The 17,101-nt window shown below is 40.3% G+C and overlaps 1 protein-coding gene across 2 annotated transcripts in view; it reads left to right on the forward strand.

Moving 5' to 3' along the window:
* The window catches only part of CACNA2D1 (calcium voltage-gated channel auxiliary subunit alpha2delta 1), a 653,332-nt gene that overhangs the window by 380,458 nt on the left and 255,773 nt on the right, over positions 1 to 17,101 (forward strand). The window lies entirely within an intron of this gene.

Raw genomic sequence — 17,101 nt, forward strand, 5'->3', positions numbered from 1 at the left:
ACCTGGCTCCACAGGGGAGCTGTCTGCCCTGGTGGAGGTAGACAAGATGGCAGACAGCTGCTGGCAGCCTGTTAGGGCCAAAAAGCCTCAAAAACATTTCTTAAGGGGGCCACCCTTTTAAAAAAAATTCCCTTGTGGGGGGGGGGAAGGGGTTGGGAATTTGTCGTTAAACCATCTGGCAACCCTACTTGTTCCATGTAGTTATCAAAGGTGACCTCCAGGTTCCTGTGGAGGTCCCTAGGTTCAACAGTGACCAGGGAGGCTCCTGCAGCGACCTCTGCCCATGTGCTGCCTCTGCTACTCCCATTGACTAGAAACAACAACCAATGAAAGCTGCATGGGTGGCAGTTGAAGGTGCAAGGGCACCACATGGAGCCTCCCTGGCCACTCATGCACCTAGGGACCACAAAGACCTGGTGGCTGCTTCCATAAGCTGTGGTAAACGCAGCTGTCACCCCACACCTCCAGTCCTCCAACACCTCCAATCCTCTGCCTGAGCCAAATCCCTCATCTCCAGCCCCCCAGCCTGAATCCCCCCAGCCAGATCCCTCAGATCTCTCCCCACAAACTTGTGCTCCACCTCCGAGTCCCCTCCTATACTCCAAACCCTTTCTCCCCGGCCACACCCTTCACCACCTCAGGCAGACCCCAGTACTGTGCCAGAGCCCTGTGAAAGTGAGTGAAGGTATGGGAGAGAGAGTGACAAGAGGAAGGGGGATGGAATGAGTGGTAAGCAAGCAGGGCCTCAGATATGGGGCAGAGTAGGGGGTCCCCAAAATATTTTAAATCAAAATGGGTGTCCTCAGTTTGCTAAAGTTTGAGAACCGCTCAACTATTGTATTAAACTAACAAAATCCTTGTTTTTACCATTCAGCAATTCTTCATCTTTATAATCAACATTATAATTCCACATATTTATATCATGTGTACAGTCTTAAGTTATTCATTCTCCTTTATCTGAGTAGAAGCCTTATGAAAACACTATGCCCATTTTATGTCAACATATATTTTCTTCTCTAAATACAGGGTTTTGGGACACTTTTACTCAAAATTCTAGCATCAAACTTATAAAAAGTCTCATCTGTATTTTTATCTATTGTATTTTGAGCTTCTGCTTAGTTTTTAAGGTTTTCCTGTTCCCTTGCACTTCCATATTATTAATTGATTTTATATTTATAGATTTTAAACTCTCAAAATGTACTGAATCCTCATGTAGCAGTGAATGAAATTTGGTTTTGCAAGATGATTAGGCCAGAATATTCTGATAACATCAGCAGCAGTTTGTATTTTAAACCCAGCAAAATATAACAACCATTTCTAATAAGTTTACAGACAGCTAATGATCAATGGTCTTTATGTTGTCTGTTCTTATTGAGTGAAAGTCTTGTGTAGAGGCTAGAAAGGACTATTTACCACTTAAATCTTGGTTTTGTAGGCATAGTATGTGACAGTGATGATCCAAAATATCCAGTTGTCTCAATGAAAACCCAACATAATTCTATTAAATTATTGAAAAAAAAATCTGAGGGATAGCCATATAGTAGCCATGTTAATTTGTAACTTGAAAAACGGGTGATCCTATGGAACCAAAGAGACTAACAAAAATACATGGAAACATAAGTAGGGCTGTCAAGCGATTAAAAAAATTAATTGTGATTAATCGCGCGATGAATCGCACTGTAAAACAATAATAAGAATATGATCTATTTAAATATTTTGGATATTTTCTACATCTTTTAATATATTGATTTCAATTACAACACAGAATACAAAGTGTATAGTGCTCCCGTTATATTTATGTTTATTACAAAGCATTTACACTGTAAAAAAACCTTTTAGTTCATCTCACTGAAATATTGTAGTGCAAATTCTATCATAAAAGCTGAACTTAAATTCTTCTATATAATCAATATATTTGTGTCCTATTCAAGAGTCATTTTAGCTCAGCCCCAGCTGCGGGCGGTACAGGGCCAGAGTGGGGTAGATTCTGCTGTGGGTAGTGCAGAGTTTGGGGGGGGGGGCGGCTCAGCCCTAACCTGCAGGTGGCATAGGGCTTGGGGGTGGGGGTCAGCCCATAAGGTCAGGGGAGGGGGTCAGCCCCTTGGCTGGGGTGGGGGGTAGACCCCACCATGGGCAGTGCAGAGTTTGGGAGAGGGGACTCAGCCCCAGAATCAGATGAGGGGAGGAGAATCAGTCCCAGCCCCAAAAAGAGGGTGGCTTGAGTGAGCCATGCGGGGAGGGGGGGAAGGGAAGGGACAATTTGGGCAAAGCTGTCCATCCTCCCTCTCCCCCCTCCCCCCCGGCTGTTTTACTTAAATAAGATCACCTGGGTGGGAAGAGGGATGGGTGTCAGGGTCTTTACTTTTTTTGTTTACTTCTCCATTGGAGCTGGAACCACTTCTTCAGGTTTTTTTCCTCCTTTCTGGCTGATTTGTTTTTCTGTGTGCCCTCTGGTGGCAGTTTGTGTGACTGCACCTTACCAGAGAGGCTCTGGAGCAGCTCATGCTGGTTTGCCGACCTCAGCAATTAACATGAAGTTAATTTTTGTAACAAGTTAATTCTGCCCTGCGTTAATCACAGTTGTTAATGCCCCACTAATTGACAGCCCTAATCATAAGCTTTCCTACGCAAAAAAACTCACTTCATCAGATGAATTGAAGTGGAAATAAGAGAAAACAAGATAGGTATATAACAGCAGAAGTAGTACCTGTTAAATGTAGGACCTGCACTTATTTGTTTAGAGGACCATTATGCTGAGGCTGGCAGTTGTAAGCTGTGGACTTCTTAACAAGGCTTTGAAACATAACCATTTGTTCATTGGTCAAGACTTTGCCAGGGGGGAGGGCTATCAGGAAGGCTAGGACTATATAAAGCCTGCTACTAAATGACCAGGGAGCTTAGCAAACAGGAGCAGTTAACAAGGCAGAGAGATATGAAGCTGAGGCTTTCTGGGACACGACTGAACTGTCCCACATCTGGCCAGACAGCTTATGTGCTGTTGAGGCGGGTGAAAGTCACAGAGAAGGGGAACATTCAATTGGAGCAGAGGAAAATGGTCCCATAGTTGGGATTCTCTTTCCAGATGATATGGTAACCTCTCACATTGAGGATACCTTTCCAGGGGAGGGCACTCCAATCATTAGGAAAAGACAGGTGTTAGTAATGGGAGATTCGATCATTAGAAACAGACAGCTAAGTTTGCAAAGACCAGAAGAACCATATGGTGACTTGCCTGCCTAGTGTGAAGGTTGTGGATCTCTCAAGACATCTAGATAGACTTATGTGTAGTACTGTGGAGGAGCTGGTGGTTATGGTACATGTAAGTACCAGTGATATAGGGAGGGTTAGGAGAGGTCCTGGAGGCCAAATGTAGATTCCTAGGAAAGGGATTGAAATCTAGACCTCAGTGGTAGTGTTTTCTGAAATGCTTCCAGTTCCATGCACAAGGCCAGGCATGCAGAGCTGCAGGGTCTCAATGCATGGCTGAGCCAATGGTGTAGGGAGGAGGGGTTTAGATTTATTAGGAACTGGGGAAACTTTTGGGGTGGGGTAGCCTATAAAGGATGGAAGGGCTCCACCTAAATCAAAATGGAACCAGATTGATGGCACTTAACATTAAAAAGATCACAGAGCAGTTTTTAAACTAAGGGCTGGGAGAAAGCCAATGGGTACCAAGGAGCACATGGATCGGACAGAAACATCTCCTAGGAGAGGGTCTATTAAAAGAGATTCTCTATGCTCTCGTAAAGAGGAAAGGATGAAGTATGGATAAGATCAGTTGAAAAACAATCAAATGAAAAAGAGAGCCATTCAAACATATCAGGAAATGGCAGACAGCTAAATAGTGACAATTTTTTAATTTGCTTAAACACAAATGCAAGAAGTCTAAATAATAAGATAGGTGAACTAGAGTATCTCGTATTTAAGGAGGATATTGATAAAATGGGTCTCTCAGAACCTTGGTGGAATGAGAGCAATAAATGGGACACAGATACACCAGAAGCTATATAAAGAGTATCAGTAGGGCAGAACAGATACCGCTGGTGGGGGAGTGGCACTATATGTGAAACAAAATGTAGCATCAAGTGAACTAAAAATCTTAAATGAACCTAAATGTCCATAGAATCTCTCTGGATAGTAGTTCCATGTTCTAATAATACAAATATACCACTAAGGATATATTATCAACCATCTGACCAGGATAGTTATAGTAACTATGACATTCTAAGAGAAACTAGAAAGACTATATAAATGAAAAAACCCTCAATAATTGTGGGGGATTTCAACTATCCCCATAATGACTGGGTATATGTCATCTCAGCACAGAATGCAGAGATAAAGTTTCTTGACACCTTAAATGACTGCTTCTTGGAGCAGCTGGTCCTGGAACCCACAAGGGGAGAGACAATTCTTGATTTAGTCCTAAGTAGAGCGCAGGATTTAATCCAAGAGATAAATATAAGCGGACTGCTTGGAAATACTAACATTAATGTAATAAAATTGAACATGCCTGTGGAGGGAAAAACACCTCAGCAGCCCAACACTGTGGCATTTAATTTCAAAAAGGGGAACTACACAAAATTGAGGAGGTTAGTTAAACAAAAATTAAAAGTTACAATGCCAAAAGTAAAATCCCTGCAAGGTGCATGGAGACTTTTAAAAGACATCATAATAGAGACCCAACTTAAATGTATACCCCAAATTTAAAAAAAAACACACAGTAAGAGAACCAAAAAAGTGCCACTATGACTTAACAATTGAAGCAGTATAAGAAGCAGTGAAAGATAAAAAGGAATTGTTTAAAAATGGAAAGTTATATCCTAATGAGGAAAATAGAATGGAACATAAACTCTGTCAAAGTGTAAAAATATAATAAGGAAAACTAAAAAGGAGTTTGAACAGCTAGCCAAAATCTTAAAAAGTAATAGTAAATTGTTTTTTAAGTATATCAAAAGGAAAAAGCCTGCTAAACAAACAGTGGGGCCACTGGACAATGGAGATGCTGAAGGAGCACTCAAAGACAATAAGGTCATTGAAGAGAAGCTAAATGAATTCTAGCTTCGGTCTTCACGAATGAGGATGTATGGGAGATACCCAAACATGAGCCATTATTTTTAGGTGACCGATCTGAGGAATTGTCCCAGAATGAGGTTTCAGTAGAGGAGATTTTGGAACAAATTGATAAACTTAACACTAACGAGTAACTGGGGCCAGATGGCATTCACCCAAGAGTTCTGAAAGAACCTAAATGTGAAGTTGTGGAACTGTTAATTGTGGTTTGTGACCTATCCTTTAAATCAGCTTCTGTATGTAATAACTAGAAGATAGCTAATGTGATACCAATATTTAAAAAGGGCTCTAGAGGTGATCATGACAATTACAGACTGGTAAGCCTAACATCAGTAATGGGCAAATTAGTTGAAACTGTTGTTAAGAAAAGGGATGTTAGGAAGCAAATAATTAGCTGTGAAGCTGATAGAATTTCTATTGACTACACAATTTGCTGATAAGGGAGGAAACCTCAGTCCTAGCTCACACCAGGTCCAGAAGCTTCACTTTCCCTAGCCCCCCTCCCCCCAGCTGTGGCTCTGTAGTTTAAATGTAGTAATAGCCAGGCAGGCAGATAGCTGAGACCGCCTGTGGACAGGGGCTGCTGCAGCAAAGCAGCCCCTGTCCATGGCAGCCCAGGCTGACTGCAAACAGAGTCTGCACTGGCTATGGGGGGGTTCCAGCTCCCCATTGAGCAGCCTCTGTCGCCTCCCTACGATGTTGCCGCCTCTATTAGAGGCAGCAGCACAGATGGGGGGCAGGTGACACTGTGGAGAAAGTGCTGAGACACATTGACTTTTAAGCTGGCTCCTCCCCTCCCCCACTGGTTCCTGCTTCCCATCCCCCTTGCTGTCTGATAGACGTAAGAATGGCCATACTGGGTCAGACCAAAGGTCCATCTAGCCCAGTATCTTGTCTGCTGACAGTGGCCAATACCAGATGCCCCAGAGGAAGGGATCACAACAGGTAATCCTCATGTGATCCCTCCCCTGTTCCCACCTCCAGAGAAACAGAGACTGGGGATACCATTCCTACCCATCCTGGCTGTCTTGAATTCATTGTGGATAGTTCTCTGAAAACATCCACTCAGTGTGCAGCGGCAGTCAAAAAAGCAAATAGAATGTTGGGAATCATTAAAAAGGGATAGAGAATAAGAGAACATCTTATTGCCTCTATATAAATCTATGGTACACCCATATCTTGAATACTGTGTACAGATGTTGTTGCCGCATCTCAAAAAGATATCTTGTCATTAGAAAAAATCAGAACAATGATTAGGGGTTTGGAACGGGTGCCATATGAAGAGAGATTAAAAAGACAGGGATTTTTCATCTGAGAAAAAGGAGGGATATGACAGAGATCGATAAAATCATGACAGGTATGGCGAAAGTGAATAAGGAAAAGTTACTTACTTCTTCCAATAACATAGGAACGAGGGATCACCAAAATAAATTAATAGGTAGCAGATTTTAAACAAACAAGAGGAAGTTTTTCTTTAGGCAGCATATAGTCAACCCGTGGAACTCCTTGCCAAAGGATATTTTGAATACCACAATTTTTTACAAGGTTCAAAAAAAGAACTAGATAAATTCTTGGAAGTTAGATCCATCAATACGTATTAGCCAGAATAAGTAGAAATGGTGTCCCTAGCCTCTGTTTGTCAGGGGCTGGAAATGGATGACAAGAGAGGGATCACTTGATGATTACCTGTTCTGTTACCCCTTCTGGGGCATCTGGCTTTGGACACTGTTGGAAGACAGGATACTGGGCTAGATGGACCTTTGGCCTGGTCCAGTATGGCCGTTCTTATGTTCTAAGAAATTGGATTGGTTGTATCCCATACATAACATCTGTGTTTCTGTATCCCCAGGGTCCAGGCCACTGACCCTGTAGGTTCTGCTGTGATTCAGGGTCTTGCTGCCAACTACGGGCTCCTCAGCTGTGTCCTGCTGTGGCTAGGTTACCACCTCTCTTGGACTGGCATACCTGGTACCAGGTGTGGCAATGATGACTGGTCCAGGAGAATTAGCAACCCTAGGTATGACTCTAGCCTCGGGCAGTGAGGGGCACATACAGGTGTAGGGGGTGGGGTCACAGCTCAGCACCCTCACCCTAAAAATAGTTCAGGTGTGTGATGTAGTGTGGGTACCTTGCTGGTTGCTGGGCTTGGGTTGTGAGCGACCTCCATTGGCTGCTGTCTGCAGCACGGCCCAGTGGATTAACCGTAGTCAGAGAGTGGTTGTTAACGGTTCTAAATCCTGCTGGAAAGGGATAACAAGTGGAGTTCCTCAAGGGTCTGTTTTGGGACCCATACTGTTCAATATCTTCATCAATGATGTAGATATTGGGATAGAGAGTACGCTTATTAAGTTTGCAGATGATACCAAACTGGGTGGGGTTGCGACTTCTTTGGAGGATAGGGACATAATTCAGAATGACCTTAGCAAGTTAGAGAAATGGTCGGAGGTAAACAGGATGAGGTTTAATAGAGAGAAATGCAAAGTGCTCCACTTAGGAAGGAACAATCAGTTCCATACATACAAGATGGGAAGCGACTGTCTAGGAAGGAGCATGGCAGAAAGGGATCTAGGGGTCATAGTGGACCACAAGTTGAATATGAGTCAACAGTGTGATGCTGTTGCAAAAAAAGCAAATATGATTCTAGGTTGTATTAACAGGTGTGTTGTAAGCAAAACTCGTGAAGTCATTCTGCCGCTCTACTCTGCACTAGTTAGGCCTCAGCTGGAGTACTGTGTCCAGTTCTGGGCGCCACATTTCAAGAAAGATGTGGAGAAATTGGAAAGGGTACAGAGAAGAGCGACAAGAATGATTAAAGGTTTAGAGAACATGACCTATGAAGCCAGGCTTCATGAACTGGGCTTGTTTAGTTTGGAAAAAAGAAGATTAAGGGGGGACATGATAGCGGCTTTCAAATATCTAAAAGGGTGTCACAAGGAGGAAGGAGAAAATTTGTTCCTCTTGGTTTCTGAGGACAGGACAAGGAGTAATGGGCTTAAAGTGCAGCAGGGGAGGTTTAGATTGGACATTAGGAAAAAATTCCTAACTGTCAGGGTGGTCAAATATTGGAATAAATTGCCAAGGGAGGTGGTGGAATCTCCCTCTCTGGAGATATTTAAGAACAGGTTAGATAGACATCTGTCAGGGATGGTGTAGACGGAGCTTGATCCTGCCCTGAGGGCAGGGGGCTGGACTCGATGACCTCTCGAGGTCCCTTCCAGTCCTATGATTCTATGATTCTATGATTATGCAAGGGGGCTTTGAACCTGTCTGACCAGTTATCTCCCAGGGAACGGAACAATGGGAAAAGGGGAGTGGATCCCTGGCTGGGGGCAGGGCTGGACGTGAGTTAGTTTGGTTTCTGGCTGGTATCATGGAGGAAGCAGCCTAGGCAACGGGCTGGGATTTAGGGGCCCAGGCTCCCCCATCTCAAGGGGGGGCTGAGGCATCCTAGGCCTGCCCTGTAACCAGATTACATCTGTGCTGTGCTGTATCCCGAAGAAACAATAAACTCCCTCTATTCTACTGGCTGGTGAAGTCTATTCGTGCCATTATGGGGGTGCAGGAGACAGGAAAACCCCAACGTGCCATTACAAGGTGCCACTGGAGATAGGAGGTAAAAAGCAGAAGGAATATGCTCCTGCCTCTTATTTGGAACCCAGAACTGATAAGAAAAGTCCACAGTGTCTTTAAGTGATCAATAAAATCATATTACTTTTTAAATCCTAGGAGTGTGGGGGAAAAACAACTCTTACCATTTTCTCTCTGTGCACAGTGATGGGTTTTGAAATGTGTCTAGGTGGTTTATTTATTTATTTTTAATATCAAAAGGAATAAGCACATAAATTGTGAACAAAATGCCTGCAAGGTTTCCTTTTGAAAAAGGAAAACTGCTTTTGAGCTATTAAAGTACAGAGCACGGTGGGGAGAGGAGTACTTGAAACAAGGTAAATCTGTTATTAGTATTTGTTTTTCTACTTTAGAAGTCTTTTTTTTTTTTTTCAAAGCTGTGATCTCATAGCTAAGAAATTTCAGTGCATGGTACCAATATGGCCATAAGTTATGACTTTCCTCCTCCGCACAAAACGTAAATAGAAATTACATCTTTGAGTTATTGGATTTAAAAGATTGGCAGTGTGTCCTTATAATCCTGTGATGGGGTGAGGTCACAGAAGACCCCTTGGGGGAAGCTTCCCAGAGTGGTGACAAAGCCACTGACATTTGCTGCCTTGCTCTCTATGGCTTCTCACTACCCTATCCTGCTGGGCCAGCTCAAAAGGTCTCCCCAGCCAAGGCACAGAACTGAGATGGCCCCCCCTCCTCCCCCGCCTGTACAGATACTGAAAATCTTCAGGTCCAAGGAAAATGCAGTTTTGGACCCAGCCTCCAGGGATATCACTCCCCAAATGGGATCAGAACCACAAATTAATTATTTAGGTAAGCCTCCTTTAATAATGAAAGGAGCACACACTAATTGCTCCCCCAGGTAACAATTATTTACATTGGGCTTGATAGTAAATAAAAGTGATGTTATTCATTACAAACTGTAGAATTAAGTGGTTGTGAGAACAGGCAGAGCAAAGTAGATTACAAATTTAAAATAACAGAAAAAGTTTGGCTAATTCTAACACTAAAACCTCAGTACAAACTCACCCTAAAATTATTCTTAATCCTGCTAAGCTTCCAAACCAGGGAAGTTCATCTCCCTGGGGATCTCTGGTTCATTTCAGCCAAAGACCAAGAAATTGCTAGTTTCCCATTGTTTTATAGATTCCACCTTTGGGCTGGAATTTTGTTTCTATATTACACCATTACATGGAAAAATCACAGTTGGTTATACCCTACCAGTTGGCGGGGGCGGGGGGGGGGGGAGGGGGAGGGTTGTCACATGACTTCCTAGGACAAATCACTGCTAGAAGACAAAATAATCTGTTTACAGTTGACCAGACCTTGAGGAAAACACTCTTGATGGCTTGTCTTTGCACTTTCAAAACCATAAACCATAAACCATACTCTATATATCTAACTTTACACCCAAGAATGATAGTCACCAAAATAAGATATATAGTCCCAGTGGATTATGACATTAAGATTAATAGATTACATGAGACAGTTTTTCAACAGCATCTTTTGAATTATGCATATTTGTGTCTGTAAGTCCATTTCATAAAGCATGTTTGGGGTGGGGAGAGTGTCCATCATAAATCTTTCCCTCTAGGGACATTTAATTCATTTGGACTTTCACAGTGAAATGAATGAAATTTGTTAAATTATAGCTATGCAGAAGATAAAAATTAGGATTCTGAGCATTTAATGCTGAAAAAGACTGCCCACATGTAGGATGAAATATTAAAAAGGAAACATTATACCTATGGGCACTGTTTAAAATCTCCCTATTGATATAGCCATCTGGTATGTGGTTTTGGATGTTTACTGAGAAGCTGTATGGATCATCAAAATTGAATAAATTTGTTTAGAATAAATTATATCTACTATAATGATAGCATCTATTTTATTGTAGAATCCAGCAAACAGTATTTAAAATGTCAAATCATCTTTGCAAGTGATGATGTGGAAGATTAAACATGCAGAGGGGGAAGAAATTAAATGGAAGCAGGAAAAGATCGACCAACCTTGGGAACAGTGTATGTGTGCATCTAAGTTAGCCTAATAGGATGACATTGCTTTCTGTACAAATACTGTGTCCCCCCGCGGATTCACAATTCATGGAGTTGCATCATGTAGACTATCCTGTAACTGAAAAACAATGAATGGTTCTGCAGTGCTGCAGGACCATTTGTTGTTCGTTTTTTTTAAAATGTATGTTTCCATTTCTGATGTTTTATTTGAGTCCATTTGTCCTTTGTTGTAGAAACTGTCCAGTTTGGCCAATATACATGGTACGGGTTATTACTGGCACTTGGTGGCATATATCACGAGAGGATATACTGCTATATGAGCCCCTGATGTTGCCTTTGATGGTGTTTCTTGTGTATAGGTGGACAGAGTTGGCAGAAGCAATCATGGATTTTAAAGTGGATTTAAAAGCCATTCTTCTACAAAATAATTTCACTAACCAATTGAGGAGGCAGACGTTTGACACCGTTACACGGCTTGAATAAAGACATTAACTGGGTGGTGCATTACAAAGTCAATTTCTCCTGTCTTTAACCTCCACATTTTCACATCAAAAGCTATGAATGGGAAACACTCAGCACACTAAATTAGCCTCATTAACACACATCCTACAATTGATAGGTACTTTTTTTTATGTTATATATCATTTGGTTTCTGTTATTTGCGCTCCAACTTGTCTGATGAAATGGGTTATACCCATGTATCAAGGCTGATTCCCCACTCTGGCATGATAAATGCAGAAGTGGGGGCCCGCAAAAGTACCCCAAAACCAAAGTATAAACCTTCCCCCGCAAAATCTTAAAAACCTAGATTTTGGAGATAAAAATCCGCTGCTACCACCCACGTAATGGTAAGAAAACCAGGGAGGAGATCTCTTAGGAAATCTCAGCCCTAAAGTAAAACCAGGACAAATAAATTAACCAATACCAGGTTAATAAAAAAGGAAGAACATTTATTATCATCACAATAGTCCTGTTACAAGCATAATGACTAGATGGAAAAGTCACCAATTAATATACTTATGGGGGACCTCCACGGGTCAAGAGCTTAGTTACAAAGGAGAGGAAAACTCATTTTTAAATGCACAGACATCAGATTTCCATTCCCAAACCATAAAACGGATTTATCTAAACTTTACCCTACTTACAGATAGTGAAGAGTCTTTTCTTGGAGAGAGACCTGTTGTCTGTTCCCCTCAGCATCTGGAGGGAGACTGCACAGAGACAAAGGAGGGAAACCCAAAAATTCCTTTGTCTCAGTTTGAAATCCCTATCTGCATTTCTATTGGCTAACTTCTACCTGGCTAGGTACAGTTAACCCCTTAGTCCCTAGGCTGCTAGCTAACCCTCATGGTCATGACAGCTTGAAAGCTAATTTTACATATGATATAGCTGATACTCTCTTAAGAATATTCAAAGGGATAGCTGAGTTAGTCTGTAACAAGAAAAACTTAAAAAACAACACATTGTCTAGTAGCACCTTAAAGACTAAATAGTTACAAGAGGCAGATAAGAACATTATTCTTTATTTATTTTTTACCAGTTTTACTGATCATCTGGATCTATTTCACTCTATATGTCATAAAATTTCCTGAATTTTAGAAGGCAATAACTTCTTATTTAAATAGTAGGATGCTGCCATGACAAAACATTACTCAGATTTATTCTGCCTAATATCTTTGCTTGTTCAATAGGAACCCACTGAACAAGCATTTTGAAAGTTAGGGGTTGTTTTCTTCAAAAAAACCCCTGTAAAATCATATTATTCAGTGGTTATTTTGTAATGACCATAGAATTAAAAATTCATTAAAATAAATTATATTTTAACATAATATGCTCTTCTTCACATCCCATAGTATCACTTTGTCCTGAATTCAACTGCTCTATGGAAAACCTGCTTGAGCCATTCTTACTCTCAGTGAATACCAACTTATTCTATGAGTAGTTCCATGGAACAAGCACCAATAAGCTAGTTGTATCTAAAAAGTATTAACCATTTTGTGTATGTCACAAATTGCAATCTAATTTGCTGCCCTTTATGTGTGTCTGTACACACATAAATAAAAGGCAACAAATTAGGTTTTTGGAGAAACAAAAAGTTATTGTGCGGGTGTGTCTATACACACACATAAGAACTTTTGTTTCTCCAGAAACCTATCCAACTAAACCGGGGGGGGGGGCGTGTGAGTGTGTGTTAAACAACCCTAAAACAGAAAAACCAATGCAATATGACAGCCTGACTGCAAATGCACATTGCCAAAACAAAGAGTTGAACTGCAGTAGTGCTGAAGATTCCTGTATCAGTATCCCCCCTATCTATTGACTTTGATCCTTATCTGCTTTCTTTTTAACTGGCCAGTCTTCAGGTGCTTACTGATGGCCATTCTGCTTTCCTGTTTTTCCCCTTGATTTTTTCATAACCTCTACTCCCTGTTTCCCACTCCTCCTCCTTTTTTTCCTTCTGCCTTCTCCCCTGTTTATTTTGGGTCTGCACATCCTAATCTTATAACTCCGGTCATCTGAAGAAGTGGCTGTGTCCACAAAAGCTCATGATACCATCTACATGTTTTGTTAGTCTCTAAGGTGCTACCAGACCTGTTTTTGTTTAAGTTTACTCTTCAAATCTTATGCTTATCTCAGGATCTTTTTAGCAGAAAAGGAAATTTGTTGCATTTATTAATAACACAATAGTAAAGTAGCTAGTGTATGCTCACACAAACACACACACAGTCCTACAGTGCTGTTATAGTTACCAGTCTGTTGTTTTATCAGCCTGTTGGCCAGGTAGGCTGAGTGTGAGGAGCAGGGATTTAGCAGGGAGTGATGCTCCAGGATCTTGACAGGACACACAAACTGTGGTAAAACAGACCCTTTTATAGCAGTTTTACTTAATTTAGATCAATAAGTTTTGCACAGTCATGCTGTAATAAATCACCATTTGATGAGTGCTTGTTTTCTTAAGTTGCTCTTCTCATATCCTAGTTATCTTGTCCCAACTGATAGGTGCTTGCCTTATCTTTTAGAGTCATCAGTCTGCTCCTCATCTGCTTCTCAATAGAGGTATACAGCAATCTCCTGGCACCTTTGTGTCTGTCCTAAGTCTTTCCTAGAACATCTGGTCTGGTGATGGCCTTCACAATTATCTTCTAACACACATTCCTCATTCTGCATTCACACAAACAAAAATTACATAATAAAGTTAAAAAACAACAAATGTTCTGGTAGCATTTTATAGACTAACAAAACATGTAGATGGTACCATGAGCTTTCATCTGAAGAAGTGGACTGTGCCCATGAAAGCTTGTGATACCATCTACATGTTTTGTTAGTCTATTAAGTGCTGCCAGACCCACTGTTGTTTTTTAAGTTTATCTTGTATAGACTAACTCGGCTACCCCCAAAAATTACATAGTTGCTTCTGTAAAAATAGATCTAGTACAAAAAATATTCTTACATTCTTAAATTAAAGAAAAAAACAATCATGACAGAAAAAGGGTGACACTAGTGAGAAACAGACTTTTGATCTATTTCTGCTTTAACATCTATAACTAACACAAATAGCCTGCTTAATGCATCTTTACCAACAGCACTAAGCTCTTCCTTTCTGCAAGTCAGAAAGAATGGCTGGTAAGGTACATGGTGGTACATTTACATTGCATAAAGCTACATTTAAGCTACATGGCTACCAAAAAACCACACAAAAAACAACATCTATGTACTATAACACAGATTGATATCCTTTTACAGGTTTTTGAACCATTTTACATAATCTAATGTAGTGGGTATATAGTTTTCTGTCACATTTAATAGGATGGCTTTTGAAAGTTTATATTTGCTATAATATTTTAGAGAATTATTTTTAAAGCAATACTTAATATGAGTGCCAAAAATCTTCCCGCTCTGTTTTGTCACCAATTACATAGCTAAGAATAGTTACAATATTTCCTAAAAACAACCACTTTCCAACCCCTCCCAAATTGTTCTTTCTTTTTTTATGTTCCGTGCCTCAGATGACTCTTGCCTTCCATACAAGGTTATGACATCTATGCAAATGTATGAAAAATAATTATTATAGATTGTTGTGGAATCATATAAATATATGTCTGGAAAGGACAACAAAGGTCATCTAATCAATGTCTGTATGATCCTCTCTCCTGCAGGAGCAAGAATACCTAAATTATCCCTGAAAGTAATTGCGCTAGCCTGCCCATAAACCTCTCCTATGATAGGGATTTCAAGATGACCTGACTGCTACTTAGCTTTCCTTATAGTTCTGAAAGTCTTTTTTCCTCCTAATATTCAATCTGAATCCTTTTTGCTTCAAATTAAGCCAGTTACTTCTCTTTTGACCCTCATTGGACAATTGATCACTGTCCTCTGTAAAAACCAACTTTTACATGTTTATTATATCCCCACTCAGTTTTCTCTTATCTAATTGAAATTGTGATATATTTTCCCAACTGTTTAAAACCCAGTTTAAAAAATTGGAATGTGGAGTTATATGCGAGGGGGTTTAACTACTGCCTCTTGTACCAACCACTAGTGTTTCAGTGTCTCCTTATGCTTCCCCATCTGTGTGTCTACATCTGTCTGTTGTCTCCTGTTTTACAGTTCTACACTAAGGTCCATGGATAGGGTCCATATTTTTCTTCTACATTTGTAGTCTACCTAGCACACTGAGGTCATGGTCATACCTTGGGTTTTTAAGTACAATAACTGCAGTACAAATAAATAATGATTATGATGGGAGTCACTGGACGGTACACATTATTTAACATAATTTTTTCTTAGTGAGCAAGGAAGAGAGGCTGTATTTTTTTTTGTTATGAATTGTGCTTTGAAAGAAGCTGGAGTGAGTTGCAGCAGATTTCACTCTCCAACTTAATCTCACTAATTAGACCCAGTTGTCAGGGTCGAGTAGTTTCTTGGGAACAGACATTGGCATATAAGTTGAGATTTCTGAATATTGCCTGCATGATATTTATGACAACCTCTGTTCCAGGAGTGGACTATATGTATAAATATGGCCATTTGTGTTTAGAATATACCTAGAGTCCATGTCACTTATTCTAGGAAGCTGACTCAAATGGCCCAGAATCCTACTGCTACTTGACACAAAAGTGACTCTGGTGTCAGTAACAGGACAATGGTAAAAAAGTGCATCTAATTTTCACATTCAAAAGTTGTCACTAAAGATCAGTTTTTATAATTGTAACACTCATACACACAAGTCGAAAATACTTATCTTAAGGGGTATTATTTTATGCATTTTAAAGTAATGTCTATAAAACATCTTTCAGCACAACTCTATTAAATGCTATAGAACTTTTTTTTTCATTCATTGATAAAGATAATCACATTTGCTACTTTAAGACCCAGACCAGTGGAGTGCTGAATGTGCATTTAATTTGGTAGGATTTGAGGGTAATTAGTAGACTGTAAAGTGAGGTATTTACCAGGAAGTGCATTTTAATAATGGTAAGAGACTAAATAGTGGCTGACCACAAGAAGAGAGCATGAGAGGAGAAAGACATAAAACCAAGACCTTATTCCTCTCAGTTGGTGGTGGAAAATCAAAGGCACACTTGGGTAGCTCACTATGATGGCTATAGCAAGTGACAGACCATTCAGAGGCTTAAGGAAAGAAGATAATGAAATCTTAAATTAGAATAGCATCCAAAACAGCCTGACAATTGCTCAAAGCAAATAAAAAAAAGCCATATAGTGGTTGGCAATTGGGGGAGTGGAGAAGGAATGGAATAAGGACCAGGAAGAAGAAAAGTGAATTTTTAAAGGCTAGCAGTTTTTCACAAATGTGAGTTCTGAGAATTGGAATAGAGTTCTGAAGAAAAGGTTCCAAAATTCCTGTTAACTATGTGCAAGGTCCAAAGGGACTGGATTATCTCTTGGTAGCTTCTGTTTTGTAATATGAGACAGATTTTTTTAAATTAATTCTGCATTTGTCACAGCTGTTTTGGAATTATTTATCTTCCTTTGATTCTTTATATAAGGATAATACTCATCATATGGTTTAGAAATGCGTGAATGTATTTGGATAAAATAAGACGCGAGCAGAAATATTTTGTCAGAACATTGCCTTTTTTTTTTGAGGGAAAGAAGTCTGATTAACCATATCTTCTATATAGTTGAGAGAGTTTGTCTATCCATCTGTCTGTCTGTCTGTTCAATAAGTGCTCCTTTTTATCAGAGGCTGGAAATGGATGACAAGAGAGAGAACACTTGAGGATTACTGTTCTGTTCACTCCTTCAGAGGTATCTGGCTTTGACCACTGTTGGAAGACAGGATTCTGGCCTAAATGTACCTTTGGTCTGTCCCAGTACGACCGTTCTTATGTTCTCTTAAATGATAAGAGCTAGGATCACCAAATTTGGTATAC

Source organism: Pelodiscus sinensis, chromosome 1 (assembly GCF_052426305.1).
Source record: "Pelodiscus sinensis isolate ZL-2025 chromosome 1, ASM5242630v1, whole genome shotgun sequence".
Classification (NCBI taxonomy): Eukaryota; Metazoa; Chordata; order Testudines; family Trionychidae; genus Pelodiscus; species Pelodiscus sinensis.